Source organism: Herpailurus yagouaroundi, unplaced genomic scaffold (assembly GCF_014898765.1).
Source record: "Herpailurus yagouaroundi ecotype Mexico unplaced genomic scaffold, PumYag 162, whole genome shotgun sequence".
Lineage (NCBI taxonomy): Eukaryota > Metazoa > Chordata > Mammalia > Carnivora > Felidae > Herpailurus > Herpailurus yagouaroundi.
The window spans coordinates 45,307,070-45,323,167 of NW_024412403.1; the positions used below are offsets into that span (position 1 = coordinate 45,307,070).

At 35.6% G+C, this 16,098-nt stretch overlaps 2 long non-coding RNA genes and 1 pseudogene across 2 annotated transcripts in view; all 3 read right to left on the bottom strand.

Annotated features, from left to right (window-relative positions):
* LOC121035783 (uncharacterized) overlaps window positions 1-2,148 on the bottom strand; it is a 37,277-nt gene extending 35,129 nt beyond the window's left edge. The window contains exon 1 of the long non-coding RNA XR_005793069.1: window positions 2,012-2,148. This is a non-coding gene — a long non-coding RNA (uncharacterized LOC121035783). The remainder of the gene's footprint in view (window positions 1-2,011) is intronic.
* A 9,894-nt stretch (window positions 2,149-12,042) lies between these two features.
* LOC121036497 (microtubule-associated protein RP/EB family member 1-like) lies at window positions 12,043-13,250 on the bottom strand (annotated as a pseudogene).
* A 40-nt stretch (window positions 13,251-13,290) lies between these two features.
* Window positions 13,291-15,876, bottom strand: LOC121035784 (uncharacterized). Its single transcript, XR_005793071.1, has 2 exons — window positions 15,716-15,876; window positions 13,291-13,504 (listed from the first exon to the last, which is right to left on the bottom strand). It is a non-coding gene; the product is annotated as an uncharacterized LOC121035784 (long non-coding RNA).
* Window positions 15,877-16,098: the final 222 nt, after the last annotated feature.

Here is a 16,098-nt window from a genome sequence, read left to right on the forward strand (position 1 = left end):
AAAAAATTACTAGATGTGTAAAGAAATTAAAAAAGATGGCCCATAACCAAGAGAAAATCAACCATTGAAACAAATTCAATAATGGAAGAGATGATAGAATTAATTAGTAGAAAAGGACTTTAAAGCAGGTTAAAACCTCAAAATTCTTAAGGAAAACAGAACTTAATGTGGAAAGAAATAAAAGATATAAAAGGAACCATGTAGATTTTATACGTAAAAAAATATAACATTAAAAAAATGTTACTGGTTGACTTAAAAACAGGTTAATTTAGGTAGAAGCTAGACATGAACAGTGGAAGGAATGCCCTGAGGCAGAGTCCCAAATCCTTGAAGGGAAATGATAGACACATGAGCTGGAGGGAAGGATGGTGATAAATAAGCTACACATTAAAAGACCAGGAGTACAGCATCCTGACCTTGTGCCTTCCAAGACCCTGAGAGTGACAGATCAAGAGCCACAGGTGCAGAGAAAGCACTCTTCTCTTCCTCCTCTGTCCCTGGGTAACCTTTAGACTCATTAAAGTGCATTTGTATTGCAGTTATTTGCATTGCAGCCTACCACAGAGAAAGGCTGCCATGATGGTTCTGGTACAAACATTGTAGGATGAAAAACTCCCCCACCCATGCTGTGGGAAGAGTCCCCAAAATGATTGGAGGCAGCCTCCATTAGAGACCACCTTGCTGTATGTAACGGCTCTTCCCAGCCCAGAGAGATCCCATAATATCTAATCCCCAAACAACCTAGGAGTCAGTTTCACCCCAGGGAACCTACCTTCTTTTTTTTTATAAATTTTTTTTTCAACGTTTATTTATTTTTGGGACAGAGAGAGACAGAGCATGAACGGGGGAGGGCAGAGAGAGAGGGAGACACAGAATCAGAAACAGGCTCCAGGCTCTGAGCCATCAGCCCAGAGTCTGATGCGGGGCTCGAACTCACGGACTACGAGATCGTGACCTGGCTGAAGTCGGACGCTTAACCGACTGCGCCACCCAGGCGCCCCAGGGAACCTACCTTCTATTCCATCTTCAGAATGTACTTTCTCTTTAATAAACTGCTTTGTGCTTGCTACTTTTCCTGTGGCTATCTTTATTCTGAGTGCAGATCCCCACATAAATCTTCTCTTGGGAAGGAATCCAAGGGCCAGACCTCCGTTCACACAACATAGACTCTCCCACCAGTAACAGCTACATATTACAGAATAAAAGATCAGTAACCTTGAAGACATAGCAGTCTTAGTGGCCCACAGAACAGTATTAAGTCACCTAACATATACATATTTGGAGTAGTAAAAGGAGATAAATGTGGATAGAAAACATTTCTTTGAAAAATTCTCACAAATTTTCCATGTCAAGGCAAATTTTAGACCTACACATCCAAGAATGTCAACAAAACCCAAGCAGGACAAACAAAAAACTGCACTAGAGTACATCAAAATCCATTTGCTGAGCACCATTTAAATAAATAAATAAATAAATAAATAAATAAATAGCAGCCAGAATACAGAGTAAAGAGATGTATTATATACAAAGAACAAAAAAAATTAGAAAAATCTTTATCAGAAATTAGACACATGAAAATGGAACATCAGTAAAGTACATAGTGAAGGAAAAGTATTAAAATGCAACTAAAATGCTATATCTAGCAAAAATACTTTTCAAAATTGAAAGTGAAATACAGATGGTTTCAGAAAAATGAATGCTTAGAAAAGTCATCGAAGGTAAATTTTAACTGCAAGAACTTAAAGTTTTTCAGATTATAAGAAAATAATAGAACCGCTGACAGGTAAGTAACTTGAAGTGGTCATGCCCATCCTTACAAGAAGAAAAAGATGAACAAACTGAAAATCAACATTATTTGGATTTATCAAAGAACTGAGCTTGCAAAAGCAAATCTGAAATCTGAAAAGAAAGGCAATATAGACAATCACAACTGAGATCAATTTATCCGAAACTGGATCCTCTTGGGAAATAAATGAAGAGGAACAGTTAAATGGTAATTTTGATGACTTACCAGAAGCTGAGTGTGGAGTACCATGAGAGTGAGAAAAACCCGGGGACTGCAGAATAGGGAGTCCTTCAACTTCCATGGGTTTTACTTCCAAATTCCCCACCAAGCTATCACAGTAAAGATCTGAGAATGAACTCTTCCTGGCTGTGGAAGGAAGAAGTAAATGCTAATCATTGCAAAATTTAAAAATTAAAAAAAATCTCCAAGAGCACTCTCCCTTAAAAGTCCTATACTTCAAAGAGATTTTAACAGAACCTTATCCACATAGAGAGAAGAGAATTCCATACACCCTAGCCTCTTTAAGCTTATCGTCTCACCTAAAGGAGAAGAGCAAAAAAAAAAAAAAATGTTTTACCAACCACAGCGAAGGCAATAGCCAAGAAGCACAGGGATTGCAAAAGACTGAGATAATATAATCATAATTATGTAGAACATTTCCCCTCTCTCATTTTAACACCACATCAAGAGGGTCCCAGTAATAAAAATAGTAGACTGAAACCAAAGGGTATATTGTGCAATCCCTGAGTGGGATTTATCTGAGGTTTTTGTAATGATTAAACAAGCTTATATGTTTTTAGAAAGATGATCACAGAGGAAAAGTGCCATTTTTATTAGATCATATCAAAGATTATCAACATGACTTAACACTATTGATATAAATCGATCACCTGGCTGAGTGAGGCTGTTTGTCAGATGTCTCCGCTATAAAGCTACTTTTTTCCTCCTTTCTATACTAGACTACTTGGCAAGAAGTCACCATGCTTAACCCATTTTCAAGGAGTCGTAAGTTATGCTTCATCCCTTTGAGGGCAGAACTGTATGAAGATTTATCTATGTAGATATATAAGTTGTATGTATTTTCTTCTGCATGGGAAATTTGTCTCTTTTCCTACACATATTCAATAATTTATGTACACCAGTGTGGACCCTATTTATTTTGTACTTTGGGTTACAATCCAATACTATGTTGTTTTTGTTTCTCAAACTGTTCCAGCTTTGCCCTTTGATACCTTTTTCAATAGGTTTCTTTTTCCTGTTGACATATTCCCATTATAAGTTCTGTGTGTCGTTCTTTTCTTTCTTTCTTTCTTTCTTTCTTTCTTTCTTTCTTTTTCTTCCTTTTTCTTGCTTTCTTGCTTTTTCTTTTTCTTGCTTTCTTGCTTTCTTGTTCTTTCTTCCTTTTTTCTTTCTTTCTTTCTCTTTCTTTTTCTTGCTTTCTTGTTCTTTCTTTCTTCTTTCTTTCTTTCTTTCTTTCTTTCTTTCTTTCCTTCTTTCTTTTGTTCATTCATTCATTCTTCCTTATTTTCTGACACTACAAGATACTCCAAGCTCATCTTGTACATTCCTTGCCCTAGTCCTTTTCATAAGGATTCTCAGTATATTTTATTGGAAAATGGTTTTAGAAACTAATACATGTGTGTTAAGTGTGCTAGTGGGCTGTCACTGTTTCTAGGTCTGTCAGCTGACAGAACAAGGAAACATATGTGGGTATGTTAACTTATTATACATATATATACATATATGGGCTCATGTTGGACTTAAATTTAAATACATATGGTTACATACATACAGTATTTCTGTGTGTGTAACATACGTATTTAAATTTAAGTCCAACATAAGTCCATGCTGTTATCTCCAAGTGTAATCTGTTATCACTTAGATATGTCAATTATGTATTTTGATATATCATTCCAGATGAAATGAAGATATAAGGATCATTTATTCTACAGCTCAAGGAGCTTAAGTGATGTCGTAAATTATATTTCTATTAGGATTGTTTGCAGATGCAAAATACAGATGAGGGCAGACATAAGCATCCAGTTGTTAAAATAAAATTATCTTTTCTCTTGGTTCTATTTTGAAGGATTAATACTACAACAGTTAATTTGACTATGATTCCCTGTAGAAATTTCTTTTATGAAATGAGTAGCCACATAGAACATCACACCAATTTTAACATCATTAAAATCACACTAATTCATGTTGTGCCCTCCATGGATATAGCACACTTAAAGAATTATTTCCATTTTTCTGTTATTCCTCATAAGGATTTAAAATTATCTACAGGTTACATATTTTGTTGTTACTATCTTCAGAGATGGAAATCTTTCATAATGTCAGGTAACATTTGGTATATATACTGCATACACACACACACACACACACACACACACACACACACACACACAGTGCAATATTACTCAGCCATAAAAAGGAATGAAATCTTGCCACTTACAATGACATGAATATAGCTAGGGAGTATTATGCTAAGCAAAATAAATCAGTCTGGAAAATACAAATGCCATGTGTTTTCACTCATATGTGGAATTTAAGAAACAAAACAAATGAGCAAAAGGGAAAAGAGAGAGAGAGGCAAACCAAGAAATAGACTCTTAACTATAGAGAACAAACTGATGTTTCGGGGGGAGGGGGGATGGGCTAAATAGGTGGAGGATTAACGAGTGCACCTGTGAGGAGCACTGGGTGCCATATGGAAGTGTTGAATCACTATATTGTATACATGAGACTAATATTATACTGTATGTTAACTAACTGGAATTTAAGTTAAAACTTAAATATATATATATATATATATATATATATATATATGTATACGTATATGTATATGTGTGTGTGCACACACACACATATCAGGGCATGTATGTTCTCTAAAATTATGTCATAACATTGGTTATACTTTTGGAGAGGAAGGCTATTATTATCTATGAATTAAGTCATATCATTTCTATCTGTATTTCAATATTCTGCAGTAACTGATTTTACCTTACCTATCCAATCACATCTCCTAATTATACAACAGAAACCTTCCCTATGAGTTAGGTAAAACTCCAAAATACTATCAATATCTATCAAGGTCACATGACCTATGCCCATGTTCTTTTTACAACGAAAATGTCCTCATATTTCTTCTCTGCCAATAAAAATATGTCATTTCTTGAGGCATCTGGGTGACTTAGTTGGTTATGCTTCCTCCTCTTGATTTAGGCTCAGGTCATGATCTCATGGTTTGGTCCAGCTCCACATCAGGCTCTGCGCTGTCAGCATGGAACCTGCTTGGAATTCTCTGTCTCCCTTTCTCTATTACCCTCCCCTACTGGCACTCACTCTCTCTCTCTCTCACACACAAAATAAACTTTATATATATACATATATGTACATATATATATAATTTCTTAAAGATTTTTCCCCAGTTTCAATGTATCATCTTCTTCCATCTACAGACAAACTAATTTTTCTTTCTCTGAATTCCTAGGGAATTTACACTTTGCCATGCTTCTAAATTGCTTGGTCCCACAATTTAATTTTTCTTAGATAATTTCCTTATACTTACTTGCAAAACTAATTCGCATCCCCTACAATTTCCAAATCTTTTTCTTTTACACACTACACATAGGATAAGACAGCAGTGATGAATATATAAAAAAGAGGAGACTAGGTTTATGAAAATATGCTCATGAAACTTTGAACAGTAAATTCCATTATTGTTCTCAAGTATTCTGTCTTCCTTCTCTATAGGCAGATTATACAATCCTGCTCCCATTGACTTCAATCATGAATTCCTTACTTTCACACAATTATCTTGTGTTAACTAATGGAATGGAATGTATGGCACATCCAAGCTGACATTTAAGGGGCATTGCAAATTCCCACCTGCTCTTTTGGTCCTGTGCCCTTTACTACGGGAAAAACATGTCCCAGATGCTCTGTCCACTGGGATAGCAAAATGTGAAGGCATATCGTGCAGACCCCGACCTGGACTGCATCCCAAAGCAAAGCTATAACAAACACAACTGACAGAGAAAAATAGCTTTTTGCTGTTTTAAGTCACCAAGAATTTTAGGTTGTTTATTTTATAGCATGTCCTAGCAATATCTAATAGACCCAACTCCAGCATTTACATCTGAAAGTCCTTGGGAAAACATAAACTTTTCAAACCACATTTTTGTAATTTGTATAGAAGGTGAAGCAAGCTCCACCCTGATGTAGCTACTTAGGAACTGCCATGGAAAGCATTAAGTGAGATTTTTAAAAGTCTAGTGAATCTTTTGATTTATTTTTTGACAATATAATGATGTAGTTTTAAAGTATGTAAAATACTTAAAGTAGTTCATGCAACGAAGCAAATGTTTTACTATGTTTAAACATGAAGTATATAAATCTCAGAAACTATACAACTCATTTATTATTTGGATGATATTGAGAACTCAATAATATTCTGTTATTTTGATTTAAATTTTGTTTCAGAAGTCAAGGAATCTTCAGATGATGGATTCAAACCCAATTCTCAGTTATGTATATTATTTCTTTATTCTGTTGACTCTGTCTCTTTTTTGTAAAAATTTGAAATACATATTAGTTTGTGACTGACAGGCCATCTTGGCCGTTGCTAATTATATATCTTGAATCACTTAATCCTCATAGTCTGCTTGGAGTTTCCTACAGAAGAATACCCTAAATAATATAAATAATTAGGAGAATTAGAGATTTAAACATGTGTTTTTAAGTATATTTAGCTTCGTCATATATACTTTCTTAGCACTTGGCTAGTAAAATGCTATGATGAAGAAAATTATAAGATTTACTAAATTCTATGACACCTACTTTAAATAGTAGTAGTACGGTAATAAATGAGAACCCTATATAGTTAAAAGTCAAATCTGTTGTTAATGGCACAAGTTTTTAAAGGTATGTTAGTGAGCAAACTGACATAATTTATTATTAGCTTCCATAGAAGCTTTCTTTTTTCAAGATTTAGATTTTTTAATTACATATTAAGTATGAATTGCAGTGTTAGCTGAGATTATACCAACATCTTTGGTGCTATTTATTCAAGATATGACCTATTACACATTTTTGTAAATAACCAGTTGATCTCTGTGATATTTTTTTTATCTTAAGCAGCTTAAAAATCTAAGGCTAAGAAGAAAGCATTATTAAAAGAATCTTTTCCTAGCAAAATAAGGTTATCACACTTCCTAACAAAAATGAAGCTGTGACACATTTTTTTGTTTAAATTTTTAAGTTTTTAAAATTTTCAAAATTGTTTACGCAACCTAAAAATTTGTAAGCAAAACAATTATATTAACGTACAAATTTATGTAACATTTAAAAATTTCCCCAGAAATTCTTATATCTAACATAGCTATCTCTATTTATTCTTGTCAGCAAGGAATACATGACCCACTAAGTATACATTAAGTAGGGATATTGCACTTTGATGTAAAAAGAATGAGAGATAAATATTGCCTCAATCACTATAGATATGATTTAATTGCCTTCATAAAATCAATTCTTATTTTGAATCTGTTAGAAATTCTTAAAGTTCTAGCAATATTAATCATTCAGTAAGACTAATATATAATCTTTAATTCACTTTACCTGCATAATTTAGCTCATTTTACATGACAACCAGATTAAATAAAATTTAATATCCTTGTATATATGAAGTATGACAAAGATTCTTTGCTTGACCAAACTTTAATCAGACTCCTGAACCTTCTCCTAGGCACATCTATCTGTTCATTTCCTTGTAAAATCTAGTTTTAGCAAGAACCCTGATAAGTCAGTTTAATCAGAACCTCTCACTTTTCATACCTGATTACCCTGACTACCCTAACAGGTTCCTCATTCTCCACATCTCCCAGATGATGTCTGATCACTCTGGCCTGTCCTCAGCAACAATCCTGTTAGGTAAACTTAGCCAGAAATTCCCTTATCCCTGATGTTTCCTCTTACTAATTTTCTATCCACTGACCACCCTCTATCCTGCTCCTTGGCTATAAACACCCACTTGCTTATGTTGTATTTGGTATTAAGCCCAATCTCTCTTCCCCACTGTAAAATTTTATTGTAGTGGTTCCTATACCTATTGCAATGATCCTGAACAAAATCTGCCTTAGTATCCTTAATAAGTATCACCAGATAGATTTTTCTTCAACAAATTTATCAAGTATAGAAAAACCTTGAATTGCAAGTAACTTGTCCTGTGAGAGTGTTTGCAAGACGAGCAAACATTTCTAATAAATTTTAACTTGATAAGCGAGCTATGTCTTGCAATATGAGTAGTGCATGATGCCAAAAGTCACATGATCACAACTGAGCCAATGGGTCTTCTCTCTCTCTCTCTCTTTTCTCTCTCTCTCTCTCTCTCTCTCTCTCTCTCTCTTGGATTGTGGGTGATCATCTCCCATGCTTAGATGCCTGGTCTCAGGCCACAGTGTTTGGCAGAAATCAGTGATTTTCCAGAACACTGAAAGGTGCCCACAACTGATACTAGTATATTTTTTGTCACTTCAAAGCACCTACGACAGTCCTTTGCTTTTCCATTCAAGGGTAAGTTTACGATGTTTTGCTTCATTGTAGGTCTGGCTTACTGCAGATAGAGACCTTTTCCTCTGCTGCCTTATTGTAAGTTACATTAAATACAGTATATGACAACAGTTTATCAATACTGGACTGTAGTCAACATGGCTGTGAGTGTATACAATGGCCCCCATGCAGAAAAAGGTTGAAGAGAAAGGCAGTAAGATGGAGATGATTATGGCGGAAGTTAGGGAAATCATTGAGAAGTACGAACAAGGTATGTGAGTGGTCAAAATTGCAAGATTTAAGTCTACATCTGTATCTCATCTGTGTAGGAAGAGGAGAAAAGGTGGAGGAATCCCTCACTTCAAATGAGATTAGGGAGATGTATAAAATGTAGGAAACAGTGCAAATTTTGTATAAAGCACCACCCGAATAAGGCTGTAGCAGTGCAAGCAATGAATCTATTTAATGACAATACAATGGCCCATTTCCATGAAATCCTCAAAAGGGGGCAAAAGCAAGTGGTATTGGATAGGTTCCTTGTTAAAGTTACACAAAAGGAAAAAGAGTCTATTGAACCAATAGATGGCAGTGATTCTTTTCGTGATAGTGAAAGTCATGCTATACAATAACCCTCCTCTCTCCTGTCTCCCTCACACCAGCCACAAAGGTTTTCAAAGTTAAGTGCAGGTTAATTTATTTGTTTTTCTTTATATTTTGTATTTTCTTTATTATTTTGTATTATATAATAGTATTATAATAATTTTTATATGAATATTTTTGGTTTTCCATTATTTCTTATAGGGAAATTCACTTTGATACACAAGTTCTTTGGATTACAAGCATGTTTCCGGAATGAATTATGTTCACAAACCAAGGTTTTACTGTGTATATGTATATATACATATACACACACACATATACATAGTTGATATAATATCTATCCTAAATTATTCGATGTTAAGAACTAAAAATAATATTATCTTGCCCATTCTGAAAAATATAATAGATCTAAATGAATCATCAATGACAAATATCAATTAAGCACCTTCTATAATGAGGCACTGTACTGAGTATATTACCAAGGATTTATCAATTATTGAAACTAATAAAGAGCTCTTTGAAGCAATATTCTTCATAGCATGTGTTTTTGACCACCTGTAAATTCTTCACAGAAATAGATTAAAAGTCACATATTATACCTAGTATATCTGTAGTTTAGTTTTAGAATCTCAAGAATATAGGTGATTCAAGGTGCACTAAAAGTTCAGAAACCCAATGATAATTCTGAAAACTCAAAAAAGTCAATTCAGAAAATCAAAGAATGACTCTAGATATCTACATTTCTAACAACACCCTGGTGATTCTAATATAAGTAACCAATGGAATACACTTGGTCCAGTAGCACAACAAAGCACAATAAAGATTAACTTAACACAACAAAGATTCCCGTAAATTCCAAGAAAGGTTTGGTATCTGCCTAGTTTCTCTTTTCCTATATTCTTTGCCCTTGCCATTAATATATCTCAAGTCCACAGATTTTTAATTATTTGGAATTGAAAAATTGGTACAAATTTTTAAGAATTAGAGTATTATTTTATTAGGAGAAAGATAGAAGTCATAAAGAATTATTCTTACCATAAATTTTGGTACAACACTTCAGTTATGTTCAAGAGAGAGAGAGAGCTGGGGCACAGGAACACTGTACCTCTTCCAAGTGGACTGTGACTTACAAGTCCATCATAAAAATCAACATCTATGGTGAATCTGCTGCAATAAAACTGCATGGAATTTTAGAGATGATGATCATCTTACTTGAACTTCTTCATTTTAAAGATGAAAAAAATAGACTCTAGAGATATTTAATTATTCAGAGAGGTACCGCCTAAACTTTATGTAATAAACTTAATCTACAATCTACTCAGAAAAAATATTTTCAATTTGGAAATGACCTTTGCCTTCCTAAAATCATTAGATTTTCTTCACTTTTGCTACTGTCACAAGGATTCTAAATGCATTTATGAGTATTATTAATAACTCTCTCAGTTAGCTTCAGTTTCATAATAAAGTACTCTAGAAGTGAGTGACTTTTTTTCTCTCTTGAAATACAGAATTTTATTTAGAAACTGCTTAAAGTGGGAAAAGAAACCCTGTCAAGAAAGACCAGGTGGAAAATGAGTTTCCAATAAAATGGAATTTTAGGGCAACAAAAGTCTAAAAGGCCACAAAAGAGAAACAGCACCAGTGTTATTTGAACAATGGCTAGTTACTTGCATTTTTTTGGCATTGTCAATCACCGAATCTGTGAATTCCATCAGAGCACACACTACACAACAATTTTGTCATAAAATACCTGCTTTCTACACACTTGTTAGGAGAATCTACCACCAGAAAGAAATCAATACAAATACATCGGGGGCTGAACAATATCAGTAGTGGGTGACACATTTTGCAGAATTCTGCCAAACAAAAGAACTGAATAGGCTAGGGGCAAAGCAAATGAGGAATTGTTAAGAAATGGAATAGTTTAAATATTAATAAGCAATTCAGACACAGTACTATATTTTCTACAGAAGAAAATGAACACTTAGTAACACACTAATGAATTTATCTCCAGAGAGATTAGTGCACTGGCAAAGTATTCCAGTAACAGTGGATGGCTGTGGACAGCAGATACCGAGAATACCCAGCTTTGCAGGTCCCAAGGTAGCTGTGGCTTCACTGGTCACTGTCTTTGCCAGAGGTCCAGAAAGAACTTGCAATGTGACCATCTGCCTGATGAACTTACACTCTAAGTGGCAAACTTTAAGGAGCCAAAGAGGAATCCCCGATAGGCAAGGGAAACAGAGAAGAGAAACATATTAAATGTAGACTTAAAAGACAGAAAAATGGGACACAGCCCCCATTCAAATCCAAGAGATGTGAGCAAGTCTCCAAAAGTAGCTGATATGCCCAGTCTTTAAAATGTGGACACACTTCATTTACCAAAAAGCACAATACATAGAAATTTCAGGGATAACTGGAAAAATAATCAGAGAAATATCCACTGAAATTCAAGCTCTCCAACTCAGATCTCAGGGCTGAAATATGCCCTCTATTCATTCGGGCAACAATGCCTCTTGCTTCTTAAAGCAGCAGTATGATTGGTAAGGACACCAAATGGCTTTACAGAGCCACTATTTCAGCTTTCCTTCTGGGCTAAGGTCTAGGCCTTTGCAGCTTCAAACAGTCCTGCAAGGCCTATGAACAGCAGATTCCAAAGATCCAGAGGTCTGGCCCTTCCTTCCCAGACACAATGTCAACCTTGTAAAATCTCCTGTGGTGTTATATTTTATATTTTGAAATATGGAAGCATATTTTAAATACTCTGAAGGCATTTATTTATTAAAACGTTCTCTGCCAAGATTTCACATTAGCTTCGAATTCAAGCCAGTCTTTATATTTCTCTACCAAGATCTCAACCTCAGTGTGTTACATAAAAACACCTTCTCCAGCAATCAGTATTACCAGGGTCCACATGGAGATGGCCAGCCTCTTTGTTCCCTGGATGAACCAATTGGATGTTAATACTGCTCTGCTACAACTCCTAACTCAAACTCATTGAAAAAGGAGTGAAACTTCTACAATGCCCTTTAAAAAGAGGTAATTTTTGCTTATGAAAAAAAAAAAACAAAACAGTGAGTCGTCTAAGAATAATAAAAGGGAATATTTTACAGTGAAGCACATGACCTAGAGTGAAGACTTTGAATGCTCCTCTGCTGGTCCAGGCTGCTAACACTCTTCTTGTTCTTCCGTGGGCCCCCTTCATCGGGTACCACAAAGCCTTCATATGTGGCATAGAGAACGTACATGATCCTCTGTTATACAGGGTTGTTTCCCCCCTCAACCTCCAGGCAGCTCAATTGAAAGTTCCTTAGCTTTGCAAAGCAAAAGTCTCTCTCTTTCTCCAAGTTTTCAATGATAAGTTTCAATACACTGACCTGCTGCATCAATTCAACTGCTTGCCATCCCTGTTGCCTGCAGCAGGATCCTTTCATACCACGCCCCAGCCAGCCTTAGGGGCTGCGGTAGTTCTGAGTGTTGCAATGGGCCTCAGCGGAGCTGTACTGCTAGAGCTGAGAGGTTTCCTGGGTTTGCCCAGAGCTGGAACAACAGGGGAGGAAGCCGCTGAAGTTCTTCCTTACTGGCAGTTACAGGGTCATAGTGTTTTCCATCACAGCTTGCATCATAAAACTTCTTGAGAGGTGCCTGGGTGGCCCAGATGGTTAAGCCTCTGACTTTTCATCTCGGCTCAGGTCACAATCACAGTTCATGGGACTGAGTCCCATGTCCAGCCTGCTTGGGATTCTTTATCTCCCCCTCTCTCAGCTCCTCCCCCACCTTGAAATCTCTTTTATTCTCTCTCTCTCAAAATAAATAAACAAAAAACAAAAAAACAAAACAACAAAGGCCAAAAAAACCTTCTTGAACCACTGAACAAATTCAAAATTGTCCTGAAACTTTCCTTTCACTAATTTGTCCACAGGAATTATTTTGTCAACACCCATTCTTTTAAGACCTCCTTGCAGTGTCTTGAACTTCCGGATGTACTCAGCTTAGCCTGGAATTTCACCTTCTTCAAGGCCATGGAGCCAGGGAACAGACCATCCATAAACTGACAATAGGCAGCCCCTAAGGGCAACTGTTCAATCTTAGTCAGATTCACCTGCAGAGAGAGACTCCCTGATCCAGTCCAGCCTGTCATGTGGACTCAGGTTGTCACTGGTGACTGACGTTGGGAATACCTTCACTGTTGTCTTTGGCTCTCAGCGGTACTGCAGCCACCACCTGTGCCCAGCTTGGGTTCAGTCTTTGTTTCCTCTCCTTCAAACCAACCTATCCTGCCTGCCACCAGCCTTGATGACTTCACACGCATTCCCCCACACCCATCATGCACCAATGTACCTAAAAGTGAGTGGCTTTAGAGATCCGAAGTTTATTAACTGGTCATTCTGTGGGTTAACAACTTGCCTTGGGCTCAGATCATTGTACTGCTGGTCTGTGCCAGGCGCAGATGCTCTCAGCTGGGCTCACTCTTGTACCTGCAGTCAGTGTCTAGTGTAGTGGAGGACTGGTTCATTGCCCCTAGAGCACATCTATTTTCTGTGGGGCCCCCTGTCTTCCAGTAGGCTAAAGGGTAAAAAAGGAAAGGAGACAATGGAGCCTGGAGTCACTGAATACAGCTCTCTAGTGTGTACCTTTAGTAGGATGTAATAACTGCCATAAAGATAGAATTGGGGGATATACCCAATCTTTATTCTCTTAACCTCATATTTCATGCCGATGCCAGTTAGCCGAAGCTAACAAGGGTCAAGGGCAAGAATGTCCACGTCACGTCAGCCTCCTGGAATAAAGAACAGGACAAAGAAAGGCAATTCACCTATCCAGAACATGATAAACACAGAGTAAACAACATAGAACTTTTAAACTTGTTTACCATTGTTTTACTGGTTATTGCAGAGATGAAAATATGAATCTTGACTTATTTTGGTCTAAGTTAACCACAAGTTTTGTGCTTTATTCCAGACAGAACAAGAAACTTCAGGCATTTTAACTCTCTTCACCCTTCCCAACACACTGTTCTTATGCATATTAATTATGAATTTAAACTTATCAACACTTTACTATTACTATTTTGGTAGAATTAATATTTGGATTCACCAATATATCTATAGCCTTAATTTCTGTCTCTATCTCCAAGCTTCTATTCTCTCACTGTTTAAAAAAGCAATATTTAGTGTTTCCTTTACTTCATTTCTATTATGGTAAATTCTTTCAAGTTTTGTGTGTCTGTAAATGGCTTTTCTCATTTTCATTCCAAAAGAATTTTTTCTCAATCTTTAAACTCCTAGATTGACAGTTATTTTATTTCAGCACTTTAAAAATATAATTTGTCTTCTAGCTTTTATCATTGTTGTTGAGAAAATAGACTTAAGTTTTATTGTTGTTCCTTTGAAGGTATCATGTTGTTTTTCTCTAGGGGCATGTTAAAATTTCTTTTGTCTTTGCTCTTCTTGCAATTTTAGTCTGTTGTGTTACTACATAGATTAATTTTGTTAAAATCCTACTTTGGAGTCTTAGGTTTTCTTTAACATATGGTTTATTTTCTTCAGCAGTTTTGGAAATTTTCAGCCATTCCCTCTTCAAAATTTTGTCACCACATTCTTTCTCTTCTCCTTCTGAGACTCTATAAACATATCCCAGGTTCTCACCACACTCAAGGAGAAGGGATCATATAATGTGTCCATATCAGAATGGGAATCTTAGAGGTTATCTTGCAATTCTACCTATCACAGAGAGCAATATTCCTGACAGTGCTGGGAACACCATTACCTTCCATCTTGTGGTTGTAAGAAGCTACTGTTATTGTTCAATACTAATGACTTAACATCTGTATTTTTTTTTTTTAGAAGACAAAAGGATATTCTAATGGTAAAATTCCTTTTTAATGGGAACTACTGCAACTATACTAGAGCAATGACAGAGTAAATTAATACACTTTTGTAAGAAATCATACATAGTAAGAAATGTAAGAAATTATTTTGGATAACAAGAGGGGTGAAGCTTCTTACAATGCGTTGTTTCAGGAAATAATTCTCACTTATTTGCTCTATTTGTGTTGAGATGGTCCCATGTTTACATACTTGTTCCCAAGTCAAGTACATCTACTTGGAACTGATATAAAGCAATAAATATAATTCAAATATCATTCAAACAAGCCTGTTTTCATAAATTTTAATTAATTTTTGTTACTAACATAACTTTAAGTGAAATAGAATCATAGTGATTATCCAGCACAAATGACAGTGCATCAATATGAATAGGTCTATTACATGTTATATATGTATATATAAATCTACATGTATAATGCTGTTTCTCTTTTCTTCTTTATGTCTTTGTCTACCTAATAAAATGTTTCACACATTGTACTGTGTTGATATTGCTCTCACTCTTTAAGCTATTGAGAACTCCCGTGGCCACTGTCAGGTGGTATAGTGATTGAACTGTTAATAGAGATTCAATTTGCGGTTCCAATAATAGCTGCAAAGATGTAAAATATCCTACGTATTAAGAAGATTTACAAAATACAAAATAGGTATGCCATTCAGATTTTATAATAACTTCTCCTGAGGACAAGGAAGTTCAGAAAAATTTTAATATTTGGCTTTATCTTTAAGATCTACTTTTATTTTAAAGTGTGTAAAGCAGCCGTTTTTCTTTCCATTTTATTACATTACATGGAGTACAGTCAAAGAATACAATACAAGGGAACCAAGATGTTGTTAGTTAGATACATATGAGTTGAATCTTATATGATAAAGGCATTCAACATACACTCACATTTCAATTGTTCTGTCTTGCGATTTAAACATCTCAATTCAGATCACCTTACCCATTTCAGGTCATGAGCTCTGATTCAGTTACCAGTCTGATCTCCTATATGAACATAAAAAGTTGACTTGTAAAGTAAATACCAATTCATGTACGAAAATTGTTATTTATTAGAAAATAATCCAGAAATCTTAGGTTGTCTATGTAACAAATTTATTTCAGGATATAGAACTGGAAACATATTTCTGGGGGCACCTGTGTGGCTCAGTTGGTTAAGCGTCCAACTCTTGATTTCAACTCAGGTCATGATCTTGTGGTGCACGGGTTCAAGTCCCACATCAGGCTCTGTATTGACAGTGTGGAGCCTGCTTGGGATTTCCTCTTTCTCCTCT